Source organism: Trichechus manatus, unplaced genomic scaffold (genome assembly GCF_000243295.1).
Source record: "Trichechus manatus latirostris isolate Lorelei unplaced genomic scaffold, TriManLat1.0 scaffold00084, whole genome shotgun sequence".
Lineage (NCBI taxonomy): Eukaryota > Metazoa > Chordata > Mammalia > Sirenia > Trichechidae > Trichechus > Trichechus manatus.
This window is the reverse complement of record NW_004444020.1, coordinates 8,320,799-8,345,508: the sequence shown is the minus strand read 5'-3', so window position 1 is coordinate 8,345,508 and position 24,710 is coordinate 8,320,799. Positions and strand designations below refer to the sequence as shown.

The 24,710-nt window shown below is 38.1% G+C and overlaps 1 protein-coding gene across 1 annotated transcript in view; it reads left to right on the top strand.

The window, feature by feature from the left end:
• STAG1 (STAG1 cohesin complex component) overlaps positions 1 to 24,710 on the top strand; it is a 552,131-nt gene that overhangs the window by 445 nt on the left and 526,976 nt on the right. The window lies entirely within an intron of this gene.

Sequence of the window (24,710 nt, the reverse complement as noted above, 5' to 3'; positions counted from 1 at the left end):
CCCTGAGTTCTGCGTCGCTCCCCACCCCTCCCGCGGGCCCCGAAAATTGTGCCCCCGCCCGCCTTGGCACTACGACGACGAGCGCGGAAGCCTTTGTGGCGCGCTCGGGCCCGCCGCCAAGCCCGCCCTCCGTCATCCCGTCCGGGCTCTCGGGACTTGTCCGCGCCCGCGGGGCCGGGCCGAGGCGGGCTGGCGCGGACGCCCTCCGCCGCTCGCAGACCTACGTTTCTGCGGCGTTTTAGCGGCGGCCGCGTCACATGACAACGAGTTCGCCGTAGCGGAGGGGCCTGGGGGTCGCTCGGCGTGGCGGCCGGCCCAGGCCTCCTCTTCGTGGGGTGGGGCAGAGCGGGAGCGACTGGACGAGAGGGTGCGTCGGGGCCCAGGTTTACCGCTACATGCTCTCCCGGCCCCGACGAGGCGCCGTTGTGAAACGTGTACAGGCCCTAGCACAGCCCCGCTAGTTTTGCCAATCCCCTGGGAGATGAGGCCAATAAAAGTTGTTTTCCCTCCTTTCTCGGGGTGGGGGCGGGGTGAAGAGGTGGGAAACCGAAGAGCTTGGAGTTGGGCTTGGGCCTCGATTGGAGGATCCGAACTGGGTGCTTCTTGTGTGCTGTAGGGAGTAAGAGATTTTCAGGTATTAATATTGTCACGTCACCCTTTCCACCCACATTTGAAGTGTTATTGATTCTCCACATATTGCAGGGAATCGTGCTCCGGGCGTATAAATCACGAGATGGTTTTGGAATCTTACAGAATCAAAACAGTGCTGTGTGTGATCATAGCGAATTATTTGCTGCTGAAGTTGGTGTTTAAAATGAAGAAAATAATTTACTCCTTTTCTTGATTGGGACTAGAAAGGAATATATTTTGCATGTTAGCAAATATCGTTAGTGTTTGTGAAAGAAAGTATCTGAATTGACATGAAGTTGTGTGCTTTGTAACTTATCTGGAATTTGAATGTGGCTCCTCTACTTTTTTGTTTTCCATGTTTTGTTTTTTTACAGAATAGGATATTCTGATGGTGTATTTATAGAAATATACAGAACGGTGAAAATAAAAACGACTTGTTTATTTATGATATACTGTACCATGTTTTCATATTCATAATGTATGAAGAATTCAAATTAAAAAAAAAAGCCCAAGGGGGAAACATTGAAAGAACCAGGCGGTTACTTACTTGGTTTTGTTTTTTGAGAATACTTCACAACAGATTGTTACCCAAAAGATTGTTACCCAAATAAAGTTCTAGAAAATCCACAGGAGTTTTGGTAAAATTTTTTTCTTTACATTTTCAGAGTGCACTTTGATTAAATTTATTCAGGTGGTCTACCAATGGTCAGTTTTACAACCAGACTATTTTTGAGCAAAATTTTGCCAGTATCCACTTTAGTTTTGATGTTCTGGCAAAATTAAGGGTTATTTAAAGAGGTGGGAAATATAGAAAATTCTATTAGGTGGTGATGCTTGTTATTAGGATTGTCTCTATTGAATTCAGTAATACAATTACCGTTCATTTGAATGGTTCTTTAAAATCATTAAGGGAGTTATGGTGTAGAGGAGAGTCCTGGAGTGGAGTTACTTTGAACATCCCCTAGGTTTGTGATCTTTGGGATGTCGTTCTTTGAGCCTTACTTTTCTGATCTCTAATATGGTAGTGATATATAGTTATTTAACAGGATTTGTGTGAGAAGACACTTTATAATTGCTAACACTTTGTATCGATTTTAAGTTTTAATCTTTTTCCTTGATACTACATTTGTATGCTTTGGTAATCGGTGCTGTAAGAAAATACAATGCACTCTGGGGAAGATACACCGTACCTTCCCTTATTTTTTCTTTGCTGCTTTGTCCTATAGTTTATTGAGGGGCATATATTACTTTTTTATTGATGCATAACAGATTACTACATGTTAAGTGATTTAGACAACACCTATTATTTTGCAGTTGCTGTATGTCAAAAAAGTCTGATATGGGATAGTTGGGTTCTCTGTTCAGGGTCTCACCAGGCTAAAATTAAGATGTTGGCTGTGACTGTAGTTCTCATCTGAGGCTTGGGCTCCTCTTCCAAGCTCATTGCTTGTTGGTAAAATTCATTTCCTTGCCAGGTGTGTGATGTTACCGTGTTGCTCACTGTTGGCCAGGGACCACTGTCAGGTCCTAGAGGCCACCCACAGTTGCTTACCAGATGGCCTCATAGGCAGTTCACAACGTGGCTGTTTGCTTTCATCCAGGCAGCAGGAGCAGGTCTACCTGATTTCCTCTGTCTCTGAATTCTGTTGTTAGATGCTGTTGAGTTGGTTCCAACTCATAGCGGCCCTGTGTACAACAAAACGAAACACTGCCTTGTCTTGTGCCATCCTCACAATCATTGCCATGTTTGAGCCCATTGTTGCAGCCACTGTGTCAGTCCATTTGGTTGAGGGTCTTCCTCTTTTTGCCTACCCTCTGCTTTACCAAGTATGATGTCCCTCTTCAGGAACTGATCCCTCCTGATAACATGTCCAAAGTATGTGAGATGAAGTCTCGCCACCCTCGATTCTAAGGAGCATTCTGGCTCTACTTCTTCCAAAATAGATTTGTTTGTTCTTCTGGCAGTCCATGGTATATTCAGTATTCTTTGCCAACATTATAATTGAAAGGGATCAATTATTCTTTATTCTTCCTTAATCATTGTCCAACTTTCACATGATCATGAGGTAATTGAAAATACCATGGCTTGAGTCGGGCACACCTTAGTTCTCAAAGTGACATTTTTGCTTTTTAGCACTTTAAAGAGGGCTTTTGCAGATTTGCCCAATGCAATGCGTTGATTTCTTGACTGCTGCTTCCATGGGCGTTGATTGAACTCTAGACACCCTTTTAAGAGCTTACTTGATTACTTGATTAAGTGAGGCCAGCCCAGGATAATCTTCCTTTTGATTTATTCAACTGATTGAAAGCAAAAACCAAACCCATTGTCATCGATTCCAACTCATAGCCACCCAGTAGGTCAGAGTAGAACTGCCCCGTAGGGTTTCCAAGGCTGTAAACTTTACGGACTGCAGCATTTTTCTCCTGTGGAGCTGCTGGTGAGTTCGAGCTGCCCTTTTGGTCAGCAGCCCAGCGCTTTAACCACTGTGCCACCAGGGCTCTTAACAGGTAGCGCTGTTGTTAAAGTACTCGGCTGTTAACTGAAAGGTTGGCTGTTTGAACCCACCAGCTGCTCCAAGGAAGAAAGATGTGGCAGTCCACTCAACTGATTAAACCATTGCTGTCGGGTCGATTCCAACTCATAGCGACCTCATAGGACAGAGTAGAACTGCCCCATAAGGTTTCCAAGGAGCAACTGGTGGATTCGAACTGCCAACCTTTTGGTTGGCAGCCTGAACTCAACTGATTAGGGACCGTAATTACGTATGCAAAAATCCCTTTTGTTATATAATAATCACAGTAGTGATATTCCATTATGTCCGAAGGTCTCTCCCACACTCAAGGGCTCAGGTCACTGGTGGTTCTTATAATTCTTCCTGACATGGGAAAGAAGTATTTTCACGTCTGGCCTTTTAGAATCTGCATGTTCAAGAAGAGGACATAGGTAGAGCAATGCCTCACTTGATAAGTTTCCTTTTACTTATTTTGTTTCTTCCTTACACTTTTTCCATTCCCATATTCCTGACCAGTATCTTAAATCAGTGAGATTTTGAAAGTACTTCTGAAAGCACTTTATTACATTGAGAGGAAATAAAAATGAAAATGAAAAAAAAATTTTTTTAAAGAAGGAAGGCAATGAGAGGGAGACAAGATTATGTAATCTCACCATTTTTTTGATACTTGTTTTAGAGATGAAGAAATTCTCAGAGAAGTTAAGGAATTTAAGTGCTTAAGATCTCACTTGTATGAAGTGGCAGGTAGACTCACATACACTGCAACAGATTTACATTGCTTTGGTGTGATTGGTCCAGCAGTTTGTGAGGAGGAAATTTTTATGAAAAAGGATAGTTACTCGAAACTGGCAAAATAGAGGTATTATGTGGGACAAAGAAGCTAATAGAAGCTTGGTCAGGGGATGGTTTAAAAGTTCAAGAAGCAAAATATTTGCAAGCAGAGGCAATTAGGACAATTTTAGCTAAACATGTCAGGCTTTAAAGGATATAATCAGGAGTTAAAATTGTTAGGGAGATAGTTTAATTTCTTAATAGAAGGGTGACATAATGGAGGCTGAGTAAATCTTTGTCAGCTGGCTAAAAATATGAATATTGAGAATTTAGATGATACTACTGTGATACTCCGTAGGGGAAAGAAGAAGGAAGCAGAGACCGAGAAGCGTGTTCTTCTGTAAGCCTCAGAGTGAGATGATTCTTAAGGTAGGAATTAGGGTGTGTCTACAGAGAAGGAAGGGTCAGTTTTCTCTCACTTGGGTAGTTGAGAGGACAGGATCCCAGTTTCCTGCTTTTTAATGTTGCTGGAGAAACTTTGTCTTAGAGAAATGTGTCATTGCTTTTAAGTAAGCTTTAAGTAGGGCATGATTGGTTTTATAGAGTCCTTTTTCTATATAATATACCCCTTATTGCTTCCCTTAGTTTTTTTCTTTTTTTCTGGTTCTCTGCTCTTGCCAGTCAGTACTTAAAGGACATCTCAAGTTCTTCCTTTATAAAAATATATTTTTTTGGGCTGTGGGCATAAATGATTTAGGAGGTTTTGCTGTAATTAAACAGGTATAGCCAAGCCAAGCCAGTTGCTGTGGAGTCAGTTTACACTCATGGTGACCCCATGTATGTCAGAGCAGAATACGGTTTTCAAGGCTGTAACATTTTGGAAGCAGATCACCAGGTCTTTCTTCTGAGGTGTCTCTGGGTGGGTTCGAACTGCTAAACTTTTAGTTAGTAGTCAAGAGCTTATCTGGGACTCCAAACAGCTATAGCAATGGTTTTTAAACTTTTACTAGAGCGTCACAAAAACTTTTCATTGTGACCCGGTAGACACATGGAAATAAAAGTTTAATGACATGATATTTATTCCTTTATATGCAGTATACTCAGATATTTTCTGATCTTTTTAATTTTCTTAAGAATGATCATTGCAGCTCATCTGAGTGATGACCATGACTCACAGCAACCCACAGTTGGAAAAACACTGAATTATAATCTCATTGATAATCAGGAAAGTTCAAAGTAGAACCACAAGAAGAAACCATTTTATTCTCATCGAATTGGCAAATATTAAAAAGTCTGATAATACCAAGTATTGGTGAAAATGGAGAAATCACTAGTTCTTGCGCTGCTATAACAGAAATACAGGTGGGTGGCTTTAACGAACAGAAATTTGTTTTCTTACAGTTTAGAGGTTAGAAGTCTGAATTCAAGGTGCTGGCTCTAAGGGAAGGCACTCTTCTGTCCACTCGGGGGGAAAATCCTTGTCTCAGATTCCCTAGTGTTCATTGCTGGATTCCTTGGAGATTCCCATGTTACATCCGTGTTCCCATTTGTGCTTCCTTGCTTCTATGCCGAGTTTGCTCCTTTTATATCTCAAAAATGATTGGTTTAAAACTCAACCCTGCATTGATATGACCTCATTAGCATAACAAACCCTATTCCCAGATGGGATTACATCCACAGATACAGGGGTTAGGATTTACAACGTATATTTTTGGGGGACACAATTCAATCCACACAACACCTACTTTTAGGGAGAGTGTAAATTGATAAGTCATTTTTACAACAGTTGGTTCTCACTTGGTAAGTTGAAGATGCAAGTATCTTAAACTTAACGTTTATACTCTTGTCTCTACATTTTTGATGAGAGAAAATCTTGTATACCAGGATATGTATCCAGAAATATTCATAACAGTCTTGTTTGTAGTAGCCAAAATTTAGAAGCTAAGTGTCTTGCAGTGGTAGAATGGATAAATGATTTTCAAAAGTTAAAACAATCTTGGTTCCCCACTTAGTTACAATGTATTATCCTTCATATATATATATACACACACACATGCACACACACACATATACAAGTATGTTACTAACATTTTTTGGAGCCCTGGTGGTGCAGTGGTGGTGCATTGGTTAAGTGAAAGGTTGACAGTTCAAATCCACATGCCGCTTGTTGGAAACCCTATGGAGCAGTTCTACTCTGTCCTGTAGAGTTGCTTTGAGTTGAAATTGACTAGACGGCAATGAGTTTAATGTTTTGTTAGAGATTTTGACATATTTTTTCATTGGTTTGTAGATTGTTTTTTTTTGTAGTTGTCAGGTTTTGGTATTATTAGGATTATGATGCCTGTTGGGAAGTGTTCCTTCTATTTACTGAAAGAGTTCTTGTAACATTGGTATTAATTCTTTGAGTGTTTGCTAGAATTCACCAGTGACACTATCTGTTATGGATTGAATTGTGTCCCCCAAAAATGTGTGTCAACTTTGCTAGGTCATGATTCCCAGTATTATGTGATTGTCCACCCTTTTGTGATCTGATGTGATTTTCCTGTGTTTTGTAAATCCTCCTTCTATGATGTTAATGAGGTGGGATTAGTGGCAATTATGTTAATGAGGCAGGACTCTATAAGATTAGATTTTTTTTTAAGTCAATCTCTTTTGAGGTATAAAAGATATAAAAGAGAGTAGAGCAACAGAGGGACCTCATACCACCAAGATAGTAGTGTGGGGAGCAGAGTGTGTCCTTTGGACCCGGGGTCACTGCACTGAGACGCTTCTAGACCAGGGGAAGATCGATGACAAGGACCTTCCTCCAGAGTCAACATAGAGAGAAAGCCTTCCGCTGGAGCTGGCACCCTGAATTTGGCCTTCTAGCCTTCTAACCTGTGAGAGAATAAACTTCTCTTTGTTACAGGCATGCACTTACGGTATTTTTGTTACAGCAGCACTAGATAACTAAGACACCATCTAAACCAGGACTTTGCATTGTGGGAAGGTTTCTGAAAACAAATTCAAATTTTTTAGTAAATATAGGGTTGTTCAGATTTTCTGTTTCATTTGTGTCAGTTGTAAGTTGTATTTTTCCAGGAATTTATTCATTTTATCTAATTTGTTATGAAGTTGTTTATAAGATTCCCTTGTTATTTTTTTGATGTCTGTAGAATCTGTAGAGATAACTCCTTTTTAATTCTTGGTATTGTTAATGGGCTTTTTCTTTTTTGGTCAGTCTAAATACTGGTTTATCAGTTTTGTTGATCTTTGTAAATAGTTAACTTTGATTTTGCTAATTTTCTCTTTTTTCATTTTTTATATTTTTCTACTTTTATGATTTCGGTTTATTTTTGTGTTTTTCTAGCTTCTTATGTCATTGAGTTTAGACATTTCTTGTTTTTAAATTAAGCATTTAAAACTAGATTTTTTTCTACGTATTGCTGCATCCCACAAATTTTAATATGTTCTATTTACGTTATCGTTCAGTTTGAAATAATTTCTAATTTTTTTGTGATTTCTTCTTTGACCCATGGATTATTTAAAAGCATGTTTAATTTTCAAATATTTGATTTTATTCTGCATATTTTATTGTTGATTTGTAACTTAATTTCATTTTGAAGTCAGAGAACATTCTCTGTATGGATTTTAATACTTTTAAATTTATTGAGACTTGTGATCTAGCATATGATTTGTCTTGGTGAACATACCTTATGTACTTGAATGTATTCTGCAGTTGGGTGTAGTCTTTAAATATCAGTTAGATTAAGGTCATAGGTAATTTTTTCAGATCATCGTTGTACTGATTTTTTTTTTTTTTTTTTGGTTCTATCAGTTGCTGAGAGGGATGTTAACATCTCCAACTATGACTGGAATTACCTATTTTTCTTTTAAGTCAGTAAACTTGCCTTGCATATTTTGAAGTTCTGTTATTAGGTGCACGTAATTTATTATGTGTTCTTGAATTGACTTTTTATATCATTATGAAATGTTCGTCTTTGTTTCTGGTAATATTCTTTGTCTTGAAATATACTCTATCTGATATTTGTATAAGGATTCCAGCTTTCTTAAGGTTTCTATTTTTGTAGTATATGCTTTTTTATCTAGTTAATGCTCTCTTTTTCATTTTGTTTGCAGTGTACATCTTGAAGACAGGGTATAGTTGAATCTTGCTTTTTTTTTAAACCCATTTTGACAACACAGAATACACTATAATCTCAATTATAATGAATAGTTATTGTGTGCTAGTGCCTGTCAAGAACTGTGAAGGGCCTGAGATTTTCACCCTGCTTGCAGGCTAGCAAGTTAACTTGGCATAATTTAATGGATGCTAGTAGAAGTCATGGGACTTTTTGGTCAGAGGTAAAGAATGTTACAAAACAGCAGTAACTAGAGGTATAAGCATTTGTGTCACATTTCTAAGCCCTGGTTCGCACAAGGCAACGTAAAGAGGTACAGGTGACACCGTGGTGTAATGCAGTGGATTACATTACAGGAGAGGAATCTGAAGCGTAGGGAACTTGAATCTTTTACAGCGGGTAGTAAGCGTGCGTGCCCTTTGTTTCGAGGAAGACTCTGTATCTTCCAAGATTTCCCTGTATAGCATCCTTGAGAAGGTAGTTTGGAACAAGGGCAGTGAGTGCCACGGCTCTCAAGACATGCAGAAATGCGAGAGACCCAGAGAATTGTCTCCCAAAACTGCCAAATGGATTTTCTCAATCCCTCTTGTTTTCTATGACCTATAATTTCCTACATGGCTCCAACCTAGGTTTCCAGCTTTACGTACTGTGCTTGTCTGTGGGTTTTATGCTCTTAACAGATTTGTTTACAGTCTTGTATGCTTTCCTTTTTCTGTATTTTTGTGTGTATGTATGTATAAAACAACTACAAAACACTCATTGAGCTTTTATTGTGTACTAGTAAACATTTTATAGTAATTCTATGAGGTAGATATTATGTTGGTATGAGGTTAAGTATATTTCCCAAGTTTGTAATTAGGGAGGGGCACATTGTGCTGAAGCTTTTAGAGCATTCTGTTTCTTGACTTCGGTACTAGTTGTATGGGGTTTTTCTTTATAAGTCTTTATACTGTATGTTTTATTTCTGTGCATTCTGTATAATTGATACAGGTCACAAAGGAAAAACAGTGAGCTGTAGGCTCTGTCTTTGTCAGCATTTATCACTCTGTGTATCACTTATTGCATTTGTTGTTGGCATCATGTTTGGTAAGTGATGGTGTTTGTAAGGCACAGGCATATATGTTATATAAAAAAAACCTCATTACCATTAAGTTGGTTTCGACTCATAGCAAGCCTGTAGGACAGTAGAACTGTCCCATTAGAGTTTCCGAGGAGCATCTGGTGGATTAGAGCTACCGACCTTTTGGTTAGCAGCCGAGCTCTTAACCACTGTGCCACCGGGACATCTATATGTTATATGACGTAGACTAATTGTCTCATGACCATACAGCTAGTGAGTGGTAGAGCCAGGATTTGAACCTAAGCTTATTTTCAGAACCCAGACTAGTCTTAAAAGGTCATCTTTCACTCATTTCTGGATATTGAAACCTTTTCATTTTGAAGTTTATTTCACTGAGATTTGGTGTTCTTCCCTATCCCACCAGATAATAGTTGTGTGATTTTGGGTAGGGCTTTGATTTCTGGAGACCTCAGTTGTCTTATTTCTGTGTTAAGATTTTTTTGACAAATATTTGAGTGCCTAATTCATGTCAGGTAGTGGACATCCAAAGGATCCCTGGTGGCGCAGTGGTTAAAGTGCTCGACCGCTAACCAAAAGGTTGACAGTTCGAAACCACCAGTGGCTCTGCTGGAGAAAGATGTGGCAGTCTGCTTCTGTAGGGATTTACAGCTTTAGAAACCCTATGGGGTTGCTGTGAGTTAGAATCAACTTGATGGGAGTAGGTGGGGTGTGGAGTAGGTATACAAAGGTAATAAACAAATAGGTTCTTTTTTTAAACAGTTTCTGTTGGGAGAGATTAAAAACAAAATAAAAATTCAAAACGACAACAGAGTAATTCATGAAATTTGTGGAGGGAGGTAGGTTCAGAATACTTCAGGAGAATAAAGTGCAAAGGTAAGAGGAGACACCCTTTTCCTGTCAGATCTCCCCAAATAATAGACTATTTTTATGTCAGAAACATGAGTCAGAAAAATTGCTCAGCAGTCTGCTAAACAACATTAATATTTAAATACTTTGCAGTTTTTTGGTTCTCTGGCAACATATCTCTTCATGATTGTTGAATTGGCTTAAAGGTCCAAGTAGAGGATTTGGAACCTCACTGTTTGTCTCAAGTATTTTAGGCAGAAAAAAAAGTCTTTTATTCGTGGTCAGGCGTGAACATGATTTGGTTCTCTTCTTTGAGGTATCTGTCTCCCTCCTTTATCCTAAAGCTCAGTTGACCCTGATTATATCAGGTTTCAATCTTATTTCATTTGGGACACGCAAGAGTTAAGTTTTCTCTATTGTACAGCAAAAATATTACAAAGTAGCAATTGTGTAGAAATTTTCAGGATTTATTGTAAGATATAAAAGGTAAAGAATATCTTAAGTTACGTTCTGTTTCATTGTTGCTGTCTAAATTAACTTTGGGGAAGAAAATGCCTTACTGCATGCCATATGTTGTTGGTGATAATTAAGAAGTGCATACATTCACAGATGTCGCATGATAAATAGTTAAGAAAGCCATTGTCCATTGTCTAGTAGAACTCCTGGCACCCGAGTCAAACTGCTTTTGTTAAATTCTAGCTCGGCTCCTTCCTAACCGTGTGAATTTGGGCAAGTTCTTTAACTTTTCTAAACCTGTTTTCTTCTATGTAAAGTGGGAGCAATAAAATAAAGCATGTTTTGCTGTAGGGATTAAAAATTTAGCTCCTGAGCATTGGAACGGAGCCCTGCTGGCACAGTGGTTAAGTGGTCGTCTGCTAACCAAAAGGTCGGCAGTTGAAATCTACTAGCCTGCTGCTTGGACACCCTACGGGGTAGTTCTGCTCTGTCCTATAGGGTCTCTATAAGTCAACATCAACTTGACGGCATTGGGTTTGGTTTTAACCGTGAGAGCATACTGTATTGTACATAGGTTCAGAAAGCATTAATCTTAAAAGATAAGTAAAAGTATAATGTAGAGAAATGGTAAGTAAAATTATAATTTGAAGTTACGTTTCAGAACCAAAGAATTTTCATTAATTTTTATCAGTACATGTAAGTTAGCAGTAGTTAAGACTTTATGGGGCAATAGTGGTTCAGTGGTAGAATTCTTTACTTGCATGCAGACCTGGGTTCGATTCCTGGCCAATACACCTCAAGCACAGCCAGCACTTATCCGTCATTGGAGGCTTGTTGCTATGATGCTGAACAGATTTCAGCAGAGCTTTCTGCCTGAGGCAGACTAGGAAGAACGGCTTGGTGATCTACTTCCAAAAATTGGTGAAAACCCTATGAATCACAGGGGTCCAACACCTTTGTGCATGGGGTTGCCTTAAGTCAAGGGCTAACTTAGCAGCATCTAACAATAGTTAACAATTTATTAATTAATGAGAATCGTTAGAGAATGAAGTATTCTGATTGAGAATTAAGAGGTAAAGCGAGAATTTTCTGCTTATTAAGCATATTTCACATTTGACTCTTTCTTTTAGAAAGTATTGCATCCTGGAAAGACATTGTAATGCTTTCCTGGTAATTGAGAAATTTTGATGGCCTTATCGGGATTATGGTTTATGAATATTAGTTTTGCATACAGAATTCTGCAAACGGAGCAGGAATGAATTTTTATCCAGCAGAACATACCCTGGAAGTTTTTTCTTTGAATAAGTTCCAAGACAAGATGATAGTTTGTTTTTTCTTTCCATAAAAATGGGGTAGAGAAAAGGAAATCATGATTAAGAGTCTTAAGTTATGGATAGTTAAGATTTTATTTTATAAACTTAAAGGCAGCATGATACAGGAAAGAGAAAACTAATGTAGGGTCAGAGAGAGACCTGAGTGTTAATTACAGCTTTGCCACTATCTAGTTGTATATCATTGAATCGTTACTTCTCTGGGCCTGAGTTTCTTCATCTGTAAAATTTTTGTGTTGGACCAGATAACTGGCTTCCTAAATTTGTCAGTTTTTTTAGTTTTTGTTCAGATAATCGAGATTTTTTTACTTGAAGATCTTCAGTTTTAAAAGACCTAAGTGTCATACCAGTAGGTTCCTTTTGCTTCCATGCTTTTCAGGCATTTATTAGAATAATTCATATTTTCACCTGGCTAGGAGCCCTAGTGGTGCAATGGTGAAATGCTCAGCTGACCTAAAGGTCAGGGGTTCGAACCTTCCAGCTGCTCACCAGGAGAAAAGACCTGCAGTTTGCTTCCGTAAAGATTAAAACCTTGGAAACCGTATGGGGGCAGTTCTGTTCTGTCACATAAGGTTGCTATGAGTTGGAATCGACATACAGGTCCATAAGTTTATAGACCAGTGTTAATATTTCGATAGCATTTGTAGTTTCTGATGCCGTGTGTGTGTACGTGTATTTGCTTATTTCACGAAAAAGAGGTTAGAAAGCGTTCCCGTATAGTGAGTCACTCATCAAACGAGCATCTACAAAGATCTATATACTGTAGGTATAAAGACATTAAAACATAGTTTTTGCCTTCTTGAAGCTGAAGTACAGAGGAGGTGCATCAAGACCCCACTTAGGTGGTGCTGTCCCCAAATAAGGGAGCCATAGTGGCACAGTGGTTAAGTCGCTTGGTTGTTAACCGAAAGGTGGTTCGAACCCGCTAGCTGCTCTTGAGGGAGAAAGATGTGGCAGTTTGCTTCCTTAAAGGTTTATAGCCTTGTAAAGCCTCTGCAGCAGTTCTGTTCTCCTTTGTAGGTTGTCTGTGAATTGGAATTAACTTGACAGCAGTGGATTATCCCCAAATAGCCTTTCCTGATGGCCTCATTGTCCTTTCCTTTCTTTTTCTCTCCTTTCCTCCTATCCAGGGTTGGGCTAAGTACTCTTAGTTTGTGTTTTAATGGTACATTGTGCCAGGGCTGCCATAAATGGTTGTGGAATTAGTGCACTGCATAAAGGTGCCTGGTTATTAAGCTCTGAAAATTAGCATTTTTCTTCAATTACAAATGTAGGTAATAAATCATAGTTGTATTAGTAGTATATTTAATTTTACCATGAGTAGAAATAGAAGTATTTTCTTATTAGAGATGTTGCAGATATTTCAAAATATCATTTTTTCTAATTAGTACTTCAAAATTAGGCTGGTTGTTAGACCCACCTCTAGATTTTATTTACTGTGTCAAAGAAGCGTGTGTGTGTGTGTATGTATAAGTTTGTTTTTTTTTTTTTTACAAATCATGAGTTATTAGTGTGATAACTAATACTAGAATACATGAAATAACTCTATTACATGAGAAGACACATTAGCCGGTATAAGAAAGCAAGAAAAGAGATAAGAGGTATTACTACTGGAAAGAAAGAAATGACACTGTTACTGACAAACAGCATGATTCTGTACATAGACTAGACGAAACCAAACCCGTTCCCATTGAGTCGATTCTGATTCATAGTGACCCTAAAGGACAGAGTAGAACTGCCCCAGAGGGTTTTCAAGGCTATAATCTTTAGGGAAGCAGACTACCACTTTTTTCTCCTGCAGAGCGGCTGGTGGGTTCAAACTGCTGACTTTTCGGTTAGCAGCCGAACACATTAACCACTGTGCCACCAGGGCTCTTTATTGTAGTCTAATATATTAAAAAATAAATCTGTTGCCATGGAGTCAATTCCAGCTCATAGTTTAATATAGTGCTAATACAACTTTGTGCAGTGATAGAAATGTTTTGTATATGCCTTGCAGTGATGGAAAGCAAAATATAGCTAGCAGCAATGTAATAATATTATATAATAATAATTAAAAGTGTTTCTTATGTGCCCAGCAGTGTTCTAAGCATTTTACAAATGTTAACTCACGTAATCCTTAAAACCTTGTAAGGTAGGTTCTATGGTAAAGCTTCATTTTATAGATGAGGAACTGAGACGCAGAGAAGTTAAGTGGCTTTCCTAAGGTCAGATAGCTGGTAATCACAGCTGAGATCGACGCCTTGGCAGTCTGACTTCTTTTATGCTCATTTTCTAACATTCTCTCTCTTGCAGCACTTAACCACTTTCCTAAATGCATATATAGAATGTTCTCAGAAATATGGAATATTAAAAGGAATTTAAGAGAAATTCTGTTCTAATTACTGATTAAAAATTGTTCACTACTTCTTAGTTTATAAAACATTTTACTTTTTATTATTTGATTCTAATAATGGACTCAGTTTACTTATTTTTTCCTAATTATTTAATGTAACTGTAGTTGTGGGGTGCTGTCAAGTTGATTCATAGTGATCTCATAGAATTTTCTTGGATGTAGTCTTTATAGAAACAGACCACCAGGTTTTTCTCTTGTGGAGCTGTTGGGTGGGTTTGAACCACTAAACTTTTGGTTAACAGCTGAGCGCTTAATTATTGCACCATCAGGGCTGCTTGTAACTGTAGTAGATACTTTAAGTAACCAACAATAACGTTGCTAAACGGCAATTTCGATTTTTTTTCCCCAATGTTATTTTAAAGTTAGATTCAGAAATTGAATAGTAGTAATTTTGTTTATTGAAACTAATTGAAAGATAATTCTGAGGTCGTTTTGTGGTGAATCGTCTTTGATCAATGAGTATTTGCCTTTTGCTAGTAAATATATATGAATAACTCACATTACACCTAGTATGGTGTGTCCCTGGAGGTCCAGAGTGGGGAAAGTATCTCCCAGGTACAGAGTTGCAGTCTTACCATATTCAGGCCAAGCTGGGGGTGGGAGTGAGATTAAAAAGGGCAAGAGAACTGTCATTTTTCAAGTATTTGTTATAGGCATTGTGCTTGGTGCTTTACATACATGGTGATTTATGGACTACAGGCAGTCCCCAGATTATCAGTGAGTTCCGTTCTTTAAATCTATCTTTAAGCCTAATATGTATGTTGGTTGGAACAGTTAGGTACGGTTCGCATCTAACATCAGCCAAATGTTTGTTTTAGTATATACTATATAGGGTACTTTTCTGTGTGTGAAACCATTAAACATTTCTAGATGCACTAAAACATCTTTAACATAATAGTACAGTAATAATAACGATGTTTTGATCCGTTGCAAAGTAGCACCTGTTCGTTATTATGAACCATTGCAGGTACCTCAAATTTTTAACATACTAATAGGCTTTACGGGAGTTGGTTTATAACTACAGGTTGTACTTAAATTGGACTTCCGTGATTTGGGGATTGCCTGTATAGGCTGTTTATCAGGTTCTATAAAAGTGCTTTAGATTCCTTACATATGTTGTTTAATCTGTAGACAACCGTGCAGAGAACATGATGATGGCAAAGATGTTTTACAGATGAGGGCTTTGTTAGGCCGCTTTGTTAGGGAGAGGAATATATGTTGGGAAATGAGATGGGGGTGGTACCAAGGATATCACTGATGCCAAGTCACCTAGTACTGAAGGTTCTCCAGTTATAAATTTGTTTACGTCATTTCAACCAAATGCTGGAAAATAAGGCAGACAAGGTGTTTGTCTTCATGTGGGAGGTAGTTAATAATCAGGTAAACAAAATAACCGTATACTTTAATACGTGCTATGAAGGAAATAAATGAGTTACTGTGATAAGTAGTAATGGAGTACATATTTTAAATAGGGAGAGCCAGGAAAGGCATCTTTGCGGATGTGAAATTTAAGTTCAGACATGCACAGGGCCTGGGTAACAATATTCAAGGCACAGGGTAGAACAAAGGTCAAATCTCTATAGCACAAATATATAGCTTCTAGTATTGTAGGAACTGAGAGAAAGCCATGGTGACTGGAGAGAGCATAATGCAAGAAGACTGTAATGGCATCAGTGAGTTTAGAGAGGTAGGTAGAGCTTGGATTGTGTAGGTTATGTGTGGGATAGTAAGGACTCTAAACTTAGAGTGGATTTTATTATAAGTGAAATGAGAAGCCATTGGAGAGTTTTAAGCAGAGGAACCTTGAAAAAACATCCCACTAGCTTAGTGTTCTCAGTTGGAGGTGATTTTTCTCTAGGGGACATTTAGCAGTGTCTGCAGTTTTGGTTGTCACATTGGGGATGGGGTAGGGTGATGTGTGCTACTGCCATCAGTGGGTAGAGACCAGGGATGCTGCTAAACATATACATAGGACACTCCCACAACAAAGAGTTATTGGCTCAAAATGTCAATAGTGTCAAGTTTGAGAACGGCTGCTGTGTGACTGTTGGGTGAAGGCAGGGCGGTGTGGAGTGGAAGAGGGAAGGGTTAGGTTGTGAAGGCAGTGTCCAGAGAACAAATGATAGTATCTTGGACTGTGGTTGTGATATAGGTGATAGAAGTATTTTGGAGATAGAGCACACAGGTGAGGGAAAGAGATGAGTCAAGAATGATCTTCTGGTTACTGACTTTAAAAATTGGATGATGGTGCCATCCTAAGATGGGGAAGACTGGAGGGAAGACCAGGATTGAAGTGTTCTGATGTTTAAAATTGAATTTCATTGAATCTGAGCTGCCGTTAAGGAGAGTAGAAGCAAATGTATGTCTTAACGATAGTCCTATGTGGTCTATAGTTGATCACAGCAGCCACTCATTGCTTTGAAATAGTTAAAGGGATTTGGCACTTTCTCCTGCCTTCGTTCATACTGCTTGGTTTGTGATAGGCTGTCCTTTTGCGTGTGTCTCAGTGATAAACCATAACACATCCTTTATGTCTTTCAGTAACAAAACAACACAGCTTCATGTACTTGTGGCTATTTTTATAATCCATAAATCACTCTACTGTTGCCTTGCAAGGAAACATGGAATTAAGATTATTGCTGCTAGCAGTAGTGAATATCTGATTTGCTAATTGGAATATCTGATTTGGTAATCTCAATTTTTGTACCAATCTGAATACATAGTAAGTTTTCATTTCAATCCCAAATTGTAGAGTAATATTTTAAAAGACATTTTAAAGATAGTTAAATTCAACATGTATGGAACCAACAATGCAAATAACTCAGTTGATGACAGCGTGAATAGTGATGACTGAATTCATGAGTGAATGGACGATGATAGCTATATCTAGTTACTACTTGGCTAACATAATTATAAAGTGGTGTTGATTGTGAGATGTATCCTGAACTCGGAAATGTTTAAGAAAAAAATGTATATGTTAGGATGGGTGAAATACAGTTGATGGTAACTCCCCATACCAGGCCATTCAATGTATGGTATGGGTAGAGATGGATGAACAGTGCTACTAATGGTACTAGTGATATTAGTATGAACAGTCTCTGTGTTATGGAAGCTCAGCTTTTAAAGATCACTGATGGGTGAAAATTTGCCTTTGCAGTTATCAGTTCAGACAATGGTAGAAATTTTTGAAAGAATAAAGAGGACAGGTAAATACTTTTTAAGCAATTGTATAAACTGATGAAATTAAAGTGGTAACGCTGTGTTTTGAGGGTGTATGGAGGGAGTGCCTACTAATGGTAGCAGCAGGATTAGTACTGAGTAAAGCTATAGGCAGATATATTTTCATTTTGGCTGGATTGATAACCTAGCTACCTTTTGTCCCCACATTGTAAGGAAAAAATGTACTATTAAGTTCTACTTTAATTTACGTAGATTTGGAACACAGTTTAATAGTTGTGCTGCATTATATTAGGAGGGCAGTTGTCATCACCTAGAACAGATAACTGAAATTTTATTAACCAAAACAGTTCCCTATGTGTGTAGATCGTGTGTGTGTGTGTGTGTGTGTGTATGATAACCAAACCAAAGCCATTGCTATCAAGTTGATTCTGACTCACAGCGACCCTGTAGGACAGAGAACTGCCCCATAGGGTTTCCAAGGAGTGGCTGGTAGATTTGAACTGCTGATCTTTTGGTTAGCAGCCATAGCTCTATCCACTGTGCAACCAGGGCTATGTGTGTATGATAGAGAGTATAATTTCTTTGATAGGCAAACCCAGACCTCCAACCGCCACTGTTCAAGAAACCAGCTATGATTCTTCAGTCCAAATTTATAGCTAGACATTCCTGAAATATCAAGTATTCCTGTCAGATTGATAGTGATTTTTTTCTGTTATTTTTTCGTATTATTCTTGCTCTTGTTTTTTTTTTGTTGTTGTTGATTTCCTGAAACGGTCATCTCTTTCTGAGATTAACTTTACAAAGGAAAATAATCATAGTGGTTAAGTTGTAGAAAATACCATAGTATGTTTTTGTTTTACTTGTTTGGCACTTAACTAAATACTACTTACATTGAGATAGAACTATGATAATTCAATATTATTTATGTTAAAAGTGTAAGGGAAAGGACATGTTGCTTTTGTGTGCTCCATAGCCGCAAGCACAGTGCTGGGCAAAGTATTAGACGGTCAATAAATAGTAGTTACACTAACCAAATTGAATAATCTAGATTCATTCAATGAGGAGTTCCTGGTTGGCACAAACGGTTAAGTTCTTAACTACTAGCCGAAAGGTGGGCAGTTTTGACCCACCCAGAGGCACCTTGGAAGACAGGCCTGGCAGTTTGTTTCTATAAGGTCACACAGCCTTGACAACCTTATGGAGCAGTTCTGCTCTGTACACATGGGATCACGAAGAGCTGGAATCTGGGTGATGGCTTGCAACTAAGAATAACAGATTTGTCCAATAGACCTAAATTTTGCCAAAAACTACTGCCATAATTTGAGGTGGTAGAACCTTGGGATCTGCTAGTTTTCAAAATAAAAGTGGTAAACTATTTTTGAAAATAGGGGGACAGTTTTGAGTTGAGAACACAGTTTGAGAATTAGGCAGATCTAAGTTTGCAGTCTGTTGTCATTGTTAGATGCTGTTGAGTTGGTTCCGACTCAGTAGCGACTGTGTGTACAACTGAACGAAACACTGCCCGGTCCTGCGCCATCCTCACAATCGTTATGCTTAAGCCCGTTGTTCAGGCACTGTGTCAATCTATCTTGAGGGTCTTTCCTTTTTTCGCTGATGCTCTACTAAGCATGATGTCTTTCTCCAGGGACTGATCCCTCCTGACAACATATCCAGAGAAAGATGTTCTTGCCATCCTTCTAAGGAGCATTCCGGTCGTCCTTCTTCGAAGACAGATTTGTTCTTTTGGTAGTCTGTAGTATATTTAATGTTTTTCCCCACCACCACAATTCAAAGGTGTCAATTCTTTTTAGGTCTTATTCATCGTGCAGCTTTCACATGCATATGAGGCGATTGAAAACACCAGGGCTCGCTCGGTTCAGGTGCACCTTAGTCTTCAAGGTGACATCTTTGCATTTCAACACTTTAAAGAGGTGTTTTGCAGCACATTTGCTCAATGTAATGTGTGTTTTGATTTCTTGACTGCTGCTTCCATGGGTCTTGTCGATCCTAGTAAAATAAAGTCCTTGACAACTTTAGTCTTCTCTGTATTTATCATGATGTTGCTTGTCAATCCAGTTGTGAGGATTTTTGTTTTATGTTGAGGTGTAATCCATACTTAAGGCTGTAGTCTTTGATCTTCATCAGTGTTTCAAGTCCTCTTCATTTTGAGCAAGGTTGTATCATCTGCATAACGCAGGTTGTTGATGGGTCTTCTCCAATCCTGATGCCCCGTTCTTCTTCATATGGTCCAGCTTCTTGGATTATTTGCTCAGCATACAAATTGAATAGGTATGGTGAAAGGATACAACCCTGACACACATTTTGTCATTTTGTTATTATGTGGGGGCTTATGTGTTGCTGTGATGCTGGAAGCTCTGTCAGCGGTATTCATATACCAGCAGGTTCACCCATGGTAGACAGGTTTCAGCAGTGTCCAGTCTAAGCCAAACTAGGAAGAAGAAGCTGGTGGTCTACTTGTGAAAAAAGTTAGCTGATGAAAACCTTATGAATAGCAGTGGAAGATAGTCGGATACAATCCTGGAAGATAAGCCTCTCAGGTTGGAAGGCACTCAAAATACGAATGAAAAAGAGCTGCCTCCGCAGAGTAGAGTCGACTTTAGTGACGTGGATGGAGTCAAACTTTCGGGACCTTCATTTGCTGATGTGGCATGATTCAAAATGAGAAAAAACAGCTACAACATCCATAATAGGAATTTAGAATATACTAAATACGAATGTAAGAAAATTGGAAATCATTAGAAATGGAATGTGTAAACATTGATGTTCTAGACATTAGTGAGCTGAAATGTACTGGTATTGGTCATTTTGAATAGGGCAGTCATATGGTCTCCTATGCCGGGAATGAGAAATAGCGATGCATTCATCATCAAAAAGAACATTTCAGGATTTATTCTGAAGTACAACTTTGTCAGTGATGGGATAGTATCCATATGCCTACAAGGAAGACGACTTAATACGACTATTATTCAAATTTGCACACCAACCACTAAGGCCAAAGGTGAAGAAATTAAAGATTTTTGCCAACTTCTGCAGTCTGAAATTGAACATGCAATCATGATGCATTGCTAATTACAGGTGATTGGAATGTGAAAGTTGAAAACAAAGAAGGATCGGTAGTGGAAAATATGGCCTTGGTGTTAGAAATGATGCGGGAGATCGCATGATAGAATTTTGCAAGACCAAGGATTGTTTCATTGCAAATACCTTTTTTCACCAACGTAAACGTTGACTATACACGTGGACTTCGCCAGATGGAATACATGGGAATCAAATTGACTACATCTGTGGAAAGAGACGATAGAAAAGCGCAATATCATCAGTCAGAACAAGGCCAGGGGCCGACTGCGGAACAGACCGTCAGTTGCTCATATATGCAAGTTCAAGTTGAAACTGAGGAAAATTAGTTTGCAGTTTAGTTTGTTGGATATATGATTATGAACAAGTCACTTCACATCTTTGAACTTGGTTGTTTAGCTCTAAGAAGGAGATGATAATAGTAACTACCTTGAAGGGTTAAGGATTGAATGAGAATGTAAAGAGCTTCTCTGGTGCAGTAGTCTAAGTGTTAGGTGTTATTAACATGTAAATGCTGAGTGTTAGCAAGTGAAGAAGTTATATGAAGTTTGTATATGTGTAAAAAGAGGAATATCTGTATGCTTTTGTTGCGTGTGTGAATAGCGTATCTGGAAGGAGACACTGGAAGTTGGTATGGTTGCCACTAGGAAAGGCAGCTGGGATAACGATGGTCAGGGGTGGAAGTGAGGCTGAGTTTTCACTAAATGATTTTTTTTAATTAGATTTTTTTTTTTTTATCGCATAGTTTTTTTTACGTTTGAGGTTAAGGAAGGTAAAAGATTTGTTCGTGTTCGTGAATGAAGAGAATGGCATTGTACAACTTTGAACTTTAACTAGACTTAGAAAATATTAGAGTTGCAGCAGGTATACCTTTAACTGGTTGTCAACATTACATACCTTTGGACTCAAGGGGGACAAAATGGTTTAGCTCACATAATTACTAAAATCTTTCTTGTAGCATAATTAGGAAAATGGGTTTACTTACTATATTACAAATATTTGAACCCTTTAAAGAAAACCATTCATGCAACTCACATATAGGTAGCGAGAGTAATTGAGATGGGGAGGGAAGATGGCAACAGTAGTTAGAAATTTTTTTATCTCCTACAAGAAACTGAAGATGGTTCACAAAGTGCAGCCTAATTTTCAGCAGGATTACTAAAGAAAAGGTGAAATTGGAGTGTTAGAGTGATAAAAGATTTCATGCTTGGTGAGAAGAGAAAAATTTTTCCTTTTGTTATTAAAGTTTAATATTAAATTTGAATTATTTTTGAATTGCTTGAAATAAGATTGTTAACGCTAGTGAGGAGACAGACATGTTGAAGGCAAAGTCTTTGCATTTTTGGACTACATAGTGAAAAGAATGTAGCCTTTGGGATCACATAAGGGTTTTGGGTCCATGTCTATCAGCTCTGTGATGTGCAGTGAATTAATGAACATTTTTTTTTAAATTGTGCTTTAGGTGAAAGTTTACAGAGCAAATTAGTTCCTCATTAAAGAGTACACAGATTGTTTTGTGACATTGGTTGCCAACCTCACGATGTGTCAGCATTCTCCCTTTCTCTACCCAGGTTGCCCGTTTCCATTCGTCCAGTTTTCCTCTTCCTTCTTGCCTTCTCGTCTTTGTTTTTCAGCTGGTATGCTCATTTAGTCTCGTGTACATGACTGAACTGGAAACCACATTTTAAAACCATGTTTTAAAGACCTGTCTAGTCTTTGGCTGAAGGGTGAATTTTGGGAGTGACTTCAATACTGAGCTGACCATAAGTGGATGGATTTACATCTGGGTTCTTAATTCTGTTCTGTTGGTCGGTGTGTCTGTTGTAGCAGTACCAGGGTATTTTGATTACTATAGCTGTATAGTACGTTCTGAGGTCAGGTAGTGCGAGGCTTACTACTTAGTTCTTTTTCAGTAATGCTTTGCTTATTGTGGGTCTCTTCCCATATATAGTTTTTATATCTTGTTAAACAATACTGTTGGTATTTGGACAGGGATTGCTTCGTGTTTGTAGCACCGTCCTTTCATACCTGGTATGAATCCCACTTGGTTGTGGTGTATTATTTTTTTAATATGCTGAATTTTATTGGCTAGAATTTTGCTGAGAATTTTTGCATCCATATTCATGAGAGATACTCGTTTGTAATTTCTTTTTTGTGGCGTTTTTGGCTGGACGTGGTATCAGGGTTCTGCTGGTTTCGTAGAGTTCAGAAGCATCCCTTCCTTTCCTATGTTATGAAATAGTTTGAGTAGTACTGGTATGAGTTTTTCTCTGAATTTTGGTAGAATTCTCCAGTGAAGACATCTGTGCCAGGATTTTTTTTTGTTGGAAGTTTTATTACCTTTTCAATGTCTTGTTATGGGTCTGTTCAGTTTTTCTACCTCAGTTTGTTGGTTTAGGTAGGTATTGTTTCTAAAAATTTGTCCATTTCTTTCAGGTTTTCAAGTTAATCAGAGTACAGTTTTTCATAGTACTATGTTACCTTTATTTTCAGTTGGATCTGTTACAATGTTCTCCGTTTCATTTCTCATTTCATTATTTGTGTTCTTGTTTTTGTCTTGTCAGTTTGGCCAGTTGTCTGTCAATTTTATTTTTTTAAAAAATCAACTTTCGGTTTTGTTGATTTTTTTAAAGAGTGTCTTGTATTTTTTATTGTGTTTCAGGTGTAGGTTTACAGCACTAATAGTTTCTCATGAAACAGTAGTACACATATTGTTTTATGACATTGGTTAACCCCACAACATGTGAACCCTCTAACTTCTCAACCTTTTTTTGGTGAAAATATACATAGGCAAAGATATACCAGTTCAAAAATTTCTACATGTACGGTTCAATGACATTGACTGCGCTTTTCCAATTGTGCTGCTATTCTCACTTAAGATGAAGGCTTACAGAGCAAACTGGTTTCTCTTTTAACAGTTACTACTCATGTTGCGTTATGACAATGGTTAACAGTCTTTCTGTTGTTTTTCTATTTATTTCCGCTCTGATTTGTATTTTTTTCTGGTGGCTGTGGGCTTCTTTTGCTGTTCTCTTTGTTCAGGTTGTAGAGCTAACGTTTTGATTTTGTCCCTTCAGTTTTGATGTGTGCATCTATTGCTACGTATTGATCTCTGAGCACTACTTTTGGTGTGTCCCAAAAGTTTTGGTGTATGTTTTCATTATCACTTGATTATAGAAATTGTTATTCTATTTTTTATAGCCTGTTTTATCCCGTGGTTTTTAAGCAAGGTGTTATTCAGTTTCCATTTTTTTCCCATTGCTCTTCATGTTATTAATTTCTGCTTTTATGGTGTGATCAGAGAAGATGCTTTGTATTATCTGTGTTTTGGATTTTTTTCGTTACTTTGTGGCCTAAGATACCTATTCTGGAGAATGTTCCACGTGCACTGGAAAAGAATGTATACTTTGGTGCTCTTGGGTGGAGTGTTTTGTATATGTCTATGAGGTCTAGTTGGTTGGCTGTGGGTTTTAGATCTTTTGTATTTTGTGTTGAGTTTTTTTGTAGAAGTTCTGTGCTTTACCGAGAGTGGTGTGTTGAAGTCTCCTACTATTATTGTGGGAACTGAGTTTATGTATTTTGGGGCTCTGTTGTTGGGTGCATAGGTATTATGATTCTGTTCTCATGGTGGATTGTTTTTTTAATTATCATATGATGTTTTTCATTGTTTTTTATGGTGGATTTTGACGTAAAGTTTATTCTATCTGAGATCAGTGTTGCCGTTGCTGCTTTTTTCAGGTTGCTGTTGCTAGATGTATTTTTTTCGTCCTTTGATTTTTAATGTATTTATTTTGTATTTCTTTTAGACAGTATATTGGCGGTTTTTTCTTTTTTAATATTTTATTGTACTTCAGGTGAAGGCTTACCGAACAGTTTCTCATGTAACAGTAACACGCATGCTGTTTTATGACATTGGTTAACAACCCCACATTTTAACCCTCTAAATTCTCAACTTTTTTTTTTTTTTTGGTGAAAATACACATAGCCAAAGATATGCCATTTCAGAAACTTTTTTTACATACACATTTAAGTGACATTGACTATGCTGTTCTAATTGTGCTGTTATTCTCACTTAAGATGAAGGCTTACGGGACAAAATAGTCTCCTATTTAACAGTTACTACAAATGTTGCCCTGTGATAATGGTTAACAATCTCACAACACATCAACAGTGTCCTTACTCTATTTTGTGTTCCCTATCATCAGCTTCGTACTCCCTTTCTGCCTTCTGGGCCTTGTCACTGGACTCCTGTACCTCGTTACTCTCATGGTTTTACTGGGCTGTCCACTC